Consider the following 7933-nt stretch of genomic DNA (forward strand, 5'->3'; position numbering starts at 1 on the left):
CACTCCCCTCTGCTGTCAGCAAAGTGTATAAGCCTCAGAACAGAGCCAGAATAGTAGGCAACCATATCCCTGGGACTGGGTCCCACACTGAGATGCTGGTATTCTCCCCTGTGCACTTTCCTAACTTTTTGTCAGCTTATTCCAGTGGAAAGTCAGAGAACAGAAAGGAAACCTCCCAGGCCCCTACAGTCCAATCACATTCTAAAACCAGAGAGTCGTCTTTACTCGTCCTGCATCTGATATAATTAAGCTAAAAAAAATAATGAAATATTCAGTGTCTAAATGTATTAAGTGCAGGAAGGGTGTGCAAGGGTAAGCATGTGCCTTACCCTTGGTAAATTTAAACAATTTAAAAAATCCTAAGCGATTTCTTAGTGTTATGGAGTACTAGACTGTCCTGTCCTGTCCTGTCCTGCACACTGCCCACAGGTTCTTTTTTGAAAGATAGGATAGAAATGTGTGTGGGTATTAATCCCATGGATCTGGCCTACAGAAGCCTCAGGCACAAGCTGAGCCCTGCTAGCAATGTTCATGTTTCCAGTTTATAAAGAGCTGCAAGACCCAGCTAGACTGACTGAAGAAGTCAGGGGCCTAGCTTTGGCACAAGATAATAATAATAATAATAATAATAATAATAATAATAATAAATTAGGATATATAGTATTTTAAGACAATGTTTTTGAAAACTAAATTAATGTAAAAATCTTGGAAAACAAAACTAAAACTAAAAAAAAAAGTAGTAAAAATTGTCTTACAAGAGACTAGGAGGGGCAGAAGCTTGCAAAGGGCTACATTCCAATTGTCAATACCCAAACACAGATTAACACTTCATTCTTGGTTGCTGTTAACCATTCATTAGCTTTTTCTGATGTTAAAAATAACAAATCCTGGGCTGGAGAGATGGCTCAGAGGTTAAGAGCACTGGCTGCTCTTCCAGAGGTCCTGAGTTCAATTCCCAGCAACCACATGGTGGCTCACAGCCATCTGTAATGAGATCTGGTGCCCTCTTCTGGAGTTCAGGGATACATGGAAGCAGAATGTTGTATACATAATAAATAAATAAAATCTTTAAAAAAAATAACAAATCCACTTCATATTCATCATCATGTCTGTAACAAAACAAGGACAATGACAAATGTTGACAAGATGAAGAGACTAGAACTCTCATGCATTGCTGCTGGAATGTAAAATGATGTAGCTGCTGTATGACGGCTTAAGAGTCCTCGAAAGGATGAACACAGGAATCCGTATGACCCACAAGATCTATTGCTGGGATGAATGCAAAACAGCTAGAAACAGGGACTAAGATAGATACCTACACATCAGTATTGATAAAAATAGAGCTTACTCACCATAGTCCAAGCTTGAAAAGTCTAGCAACAAAAGACAAACCACAGCTACTCCCAAAATGGAATAGTAATCAGTGTTAGAATAAAATTCTGAGCTCTGCCAGTTTGATGAATCTTGAAAACATTAAGCTTGGTGAAACAAGCAGGACATCAAGGGCCAAATATACAAGTGGCCTTAGGTGTCTGACTTATTCAGCATGATGCAGACAAACTCATAAGAAAAAGTGGAATAAAGGTTATTGGGAGCTGAGAGTGGCAGGAGGATTTGAAAGTCCTAGAGATAAGATTAATACTGATGGCTAAACAATACTGAATACTCCTAAGGCCACTGAATTACACACTTCAAAATGACTGCAATGGTAAATTCCATGACATATTCTTTTTACCATAATAAAAAAGAACATAAACAATACTTCATGAAATTTAGAAACAAAGAACTAAACAAATCAATTCATTTTATTACTCAGAGCTGCCATTAAATTTTGGCCCAAGACTTTCCTCATGACATTTTCTTGATATAACTTCACAATATTTGGTAGTTTATTAAAATCACCATTGTTTTTCTGTGTGTTCTCCTTTCCTCCATGTGAAGGCAGCCAGGCTGTTATGCTCCCTTGCCTCATATAAACAAAGCCTAACTGTCTATAAAAGACTTTCCTGTCCTTAGCTCTCTCTTGTCTCAACGATCACTGAGGATATTAAGCTAAGTGGCTTCCGGAGCAGTAAGAGAGAAAGAACTTTGCAGGCAGGAATGGGGACATGGGTCTCATGCCACATAAGTACTGGTTGTCTGATGGCTAGTCATCACTCTCCTACCTCAGTTGCTGTATTCCTGCACTTAGAGGCTAAGCCTCAGAGGAACTGGAAGGAGCACGAGTCTGGGGAAGCTCTTGGTGTGCTCTTTAGCAAATGTTCTTTTTGTGTGTAATACATCCATGTGTGTGCAGTGTGCAAGGTCACAGGCACACACGTGAAAGCCAGAGGAAGATGAGTGTCTTCCCCTATCACTGTCTGCCTGATTGCTTTCAGGCAAGGTCTCTCATTATCGGAAAGCTATAGATTTTGGCTAGGTTAGCTGACTGGCAAGCTCCCAGGATCCAACATGCTTTGCCTCTTAATGTTAGGGTTACAGGAACATGCAGCCACGCTTGGCTTACTTAAATGGGTACTGGCAAATCAAACTAAGATTTCAATACTTGCATGGCAAGCATTCTTACACACTGGGCAGCCAGGTAAAGGTAACCTTAGCTGACTCCAAACTCACTATGTAGACCAAACTGGCCTCTACCTCCCAAGTGCTAAGATTAAGTGTGAGCCACTTACGCAACTCTCTCTCTCTCTCTCTCTCTCTCTCTCTCTCTCTCTCTCTCTCTTGGTTTTTTGAGACAGGGTTTCTCTGTGGCTTTGGAGGCTGTCCAGGCTGGTCTCGAACTCACATAGACCCACCTGCCTCTGCCTCCCGAGTGCTGGGATTAAAGGCATGCACCACCATTGCCCGGCAAGACTCTTATTCTCTGCTCCTGGCACAGTGAGGGAAGCTGAGCTTCATCATGCACTTACACAATTTAAATGTTGGCGATGTATTAAAGGGGATGGAGGTTTTTCTCTTGGTACTGCCTCTTGGACTTGGTACAGTATTATGAGGAAGTAGAGGTCTAAGCAAGACTAACAACTTTCCCGAAGCATAGCAGACCTAGATTTAGTGATCATATGTAACTATGACTTCTTTCCCTACAGCACTTTGAAAATTGGAACCTGCATTGTCCATAGGAAGTGTTTACACCTTGTGGAAGATTCAGTTAACAGCTATAGAAAAAAGTCAAAGGTTAATTTTCTGTGTTGTACTGTTTCAAGAGAAGAAATCTGAGGAAACTATTATCTTTCCCTTAGAGGAATGATGTTTGTGCATGTTTATATATCACTGGAGATTAACAACTACTGACAGCTGATTACAGGAGTGCTATACATGCACTGTACTTGTATTTTTATTACTCCATCCTCGTGTAACTATCATCTTGACATGTTTTCTGTTATAGCATTTTTTTAATAATACTCTAGACTTTTCCACACAAGCCTTTAAGAAAACACTGACAATTTTATAGACATCTTTGGATTGAGATTGAAATCCTACAGTTCTGGCAATTTCCAAGAAACTTCTACATCTGGTGCCTTGGCTTTCAGAAAAGAATTATGTCCAGCTGCATGTGGGGAGTACAGCCATGGACTTGTTCAGAGAGTTCACACCTGGAGCGAAGTGTGTAAGCAATGCCAGCATTCAGTCACCCACCAAGCTCCCTCTTCAAAATCTTCCAGTCTTGTGCAACCACACTTTCTTCAGGGAGGTCTATGTTTGGGATAATTCTTTTTTTGTATGTAGTAATTTTGAATTAAGTTAAGAACATTAGGATAATTCATGCCTCACTCCTCACCTGAAAAAGTTCAACATGAACCTTTTAAAATAAAGGACACTCAACAACACAACCACAAAAGTAACAGCATTCTCATGTCTGAAAGAACTCACAACTGTCATGCTATCTCATATCACACTCATACCTTTTCAATTTTACCTTCCCTTTTTATAAAACAGGATCCAATCCAGGTTCAAATACTCTGCTATCTTTCCCACCCCACACAACACTGGCTTTTTGGAGAAACCAGCCCACTTTTTGTACAATTAGCCCACATATCTTGACTGATTCATTCCTTATGACACAGTCTACTGGCAGTTTAGGTTCAGATTACATGTTTTTGCTAAGAACATGTCATAAACACATTTCATGCTCCATATGATTTGGCAGCCCATCACTGTTTTCCAACCCACACTTTTCTTATAGTGCAATCTTGACATTCCTTTTGGCGGTAAGTGGGAGGGATCCTTGTTCTATCCATTTGATATTAAGTAGGCTTCTGTGACTCCTTCAACCAAGAGTATGGTGACAGTGACTTTTGAGTCTAGCTGGTGAAGGAGTACAGCTCCACTTTACTGTATGGTGTACTTGCTTGGCAACTTTCAGTCACAGCAACCATGCAGCAACCACTTGTGGAAACTCAGGCTAGTGTGTCCAGGAAGATCACAGGCAGAAGCCTTGAGCCTTCATGAAAAGAGATGTCCAACCAACTTCAAGAGCTTCAGCTCACTGCTATTCTACTGCTCTGGCAACTATATAAGGGACTCTTAAGTTCCTGGCCCACATATTTAATCAGTATAATATAGACCAAAATAATTTTAGTTGTCCTACACCCTCTCATACTTTATATTGATTTGCTAATCTTAGACATATTGTTTATTGTTCCTTTTACCTATCTAAGCTTTGACTTAGGGGCTGGATTCTGAGTCGTCTCCCAGGAGTATAAAGGTTTTGTGGGGAGCACTGGCATTTCCGCCAGCTTTCTAGTCCCTAAAGTTGGTATTTGTTTTTACATTGTTATTGGTATTCAGAGTATCCACTGTCAAGCTCAGTTTTCACCAATCAAGTAAGCGTCTAAAACCACTGTAAGCAGCTCAACCACAACATGGCACAGAATCTCTCAATTAGGCCACATTAATATATTACATTTGAGTTATAATTTCTAAAAAATGTATTGCATTTGTATGAGTATTTTGAATGAATTCATTTATGTGCACCACACTGTGCCTATGATGGGCTATCATTTGGGTGCCTGGGCCAAACTCCAGCCTTTGCAAGAACAGAGAGTGCTTTCAACCACTGAGCCAACTCTATCCCCCAACATCTGAAATCTGAATCTCTTCCTGGTTGACCATCAATATGATCCATTTTCACACATCTTCCTGATATTTGCACTCACTCAGATTCTTCTAAATGTTACAAATACATATATTTAAATATTTATGGACTCTGCTTTTTTGCTTTTTCCTCCTTTAACATAAAACTATGGTGAGTCTGTATATATGACTTACACAATCTGGAAACCTACAAGATCAAATACTGAGTTTATCTAGATTATTTTAGTAGTGTGACTACAAGAAATGTTTAACACCAAAGGGAGATCCCTGGGTTTCTGTCCTTGCCTTAACTACCAACAGCTGCTCTTAGTTTTTATTTTGATTCTATTGCAGCCGCCAGGAAGCTTCTCAATGTCCCTTCACCGAGTTATGTCATTCTACAAGAAAATTGGCAATTAACCAGTTTCTTATTAAATGCTATTGTTAGTTACAATCCTATCCCCCACCCCCTACTCCAGTATACTAGCTCCAGTATACTAGCCCTGGCTGTCTTAGAACTCTCTCTGTAGACCAAACTGCCTTTGAACTCAGAGATACGATGCTTCTGCCTCCTGAGTGTTGGGATTAAAGGTGTGTGCCAACACCAAAATGTAATCCAATTTTCAATGCCTTGACCATCTTTGTTTAAAATGTTCAAAGTGAAGGACTGGAATGGTAGTACCTGATAAGCCATGGATATGGATATGGATGAAGGAAAACAGTATCTCCCCATTTGGGTTTTCAAAGTGGAGGCCAAAGCATGCCTCAGACTAGGAAAGCAGTTTGGATGGACACAACCTGTCTAAAGAACATCTGTTTGGTAACTAACTTTGTGATCTGTTTTTCTCTGTCTTAAAAAAATGTTTTGTTATATCCCAGAGTTTGAGACAAATTCCTATGCCAACCATCAGCCAGTCATTCTTACTGATTTTTGAGATTAAAAATATTTAAAGATATATGAAAACAGGCATTCATATCCTGTGACATTTCTATCACTAGACCTAAGTACTGTAAGCTCCTCCCTCCGTTGCCCCCTCCACTGAACAAGTAATATTTTTATTTAAGCAAGTATACTGTGTGCTAGAGTTATTAGGCAAGGTGTATGCTCTACATCTTATAGTTTATACAAATTGCAAAACACACATTCTAACATATTTGTCTACTTTTGAAATTCACATTTTTACCTGATATATAGTATTTATAAAACAAATAAATTCTTCTGCAACAAGCAACATTCATTATAAGCTGTACTTGGTACCTTGCCTACAGTTCTAGCACCTGAGAGGTGAAATGGGAGGGTCACAAGATCAGGCAATGAAATGAGATCTCTTCTCAAAATAAACAAGAGCCCCATTCCTTCCAAGTCTTAATCCAACCCAAAGAAACTCACTGGCAATGCTCCGCCCCTGGTGCAGCTTTGTTTCATTCACATTGCAGCAGTGACAAAGGATGCTTTTCAGTGTAAGCTGTGTTCATCTTAGCTTCAGAAGTCAATTCTCAGCTGACATATCAGACAGTGTGATTTCTCAGACTGGGGCAAAAGCACTTCTAATCATGTGGTGTGCAGCTCATAAAGATGAGCCGACACAAGGGTTGTGTTTGCTCAAAATGTCCACCTAAAACTATGTGATGGTCAAGAACCTGAAGTAGAGCAGGTACACACAAGCTCCCCCTGAGACAAAGAACACATGCAGGGCTGGCAAGATAGCTCAGTGCACACAAGAGTTTGCCTGTCAAGCCCGGCAATCTAAACTTAACAAAGATGGAGGGAGAGAACTGACTCCACAAAGTAATCCTGATGTCCACACATGTGGCACACACATCATGAAACAGACACACAAACATAAAAACGGCTTATGAAGCAAATCCTACCATTCCAGAAGTGTGTAAAGATATTAGTTTCCACAAATGAATTTAATCCCTAAAAATAGATTAGGGAATGAAGCAGCAATTCCAAGTTGCAGCAACACAGAGATCTTTAGGAACATCAAAAATTAAGTGTGAGGGGCTGAGCATAGTGCCTTTTAGCACTTGAGAAACAGAAGAAGGTGGATCTCTGTGAGTTCGAGACCAGCATGGTCTACATAGCAAGTTTCAAGTCAGCTAGAGCTACACAGTAAGGCCCTATCTGTAAAAAAAATAAACTGCAATTACAGTATCCACTTATCAACACTATTCTTACACACCATTTGGTGGTATATTTGACTCATTTATATAGTTCTTTGAAATTTGGATTCACAAAAAAGTCTTGCTTTCAAGTGTATTAAAATAAAATTATACTAATTCTTATTACTCAGAGACTGACCACAACAGTTTATAAATGATATAGTTTATCCACAAACTACATGTGCTAGTTTGAATAAGAACAGCTCCTAAATGTTCATATATTTGAATGCTTACTCATCAGGGTGTGGCACTACTTGAGAAGGATTAGGAGGTGTGGTCTTGTTAGAGTAGGTGTGGCTTTGCTGGACGTGGTATATCACTGGGGGTGGGCTTTGATGTTCTCAAAAGCTCAAGCCAGGCGCAGTGGCTATCTTTTTTCCTGTTGTCTACATATCCCGATATAGAACTCTCAGCTGGGTTGGAGAGACAGCTCAGTGGTTAAGAGCATTGACTGCTCTTCTGGAGGACCCAGGTTCAATTCCCAGCACCCACATGGCAGCTCACAACTGTCTGAAACTCTACTTCCAGGGGATCTGATACTTTCACACCAGTGCACATAAAATAAAGTTAAATAAAAGAACTCTCAGCTACTTCTCCATCACCACACAGACCAGCATGCAGCCATGCTCCCCACCACAACAATGGCCTAAACTTCTGAAACTGTAAGCAAGCCCCAATTAAATGTTTTTCTTTA

The sequence above is a fragment of the Cricetulus griseus genome, chromosome 5 (assembly GCF_003668045.3).
Source record: "Cricetulus griseus strain 17A/GY chromosome 5, alternate assembly CriGri-PICRH-1.0, whole genome shotgun sequence".
In the NCBI taxonomy this organism is placed as follows: domain Eukaryota; kingdom Metazoa; phylum Chordata; class Mammalia; order Rodentia; family Cricetidae; genus Cricetulus; species Cricetulus griseus.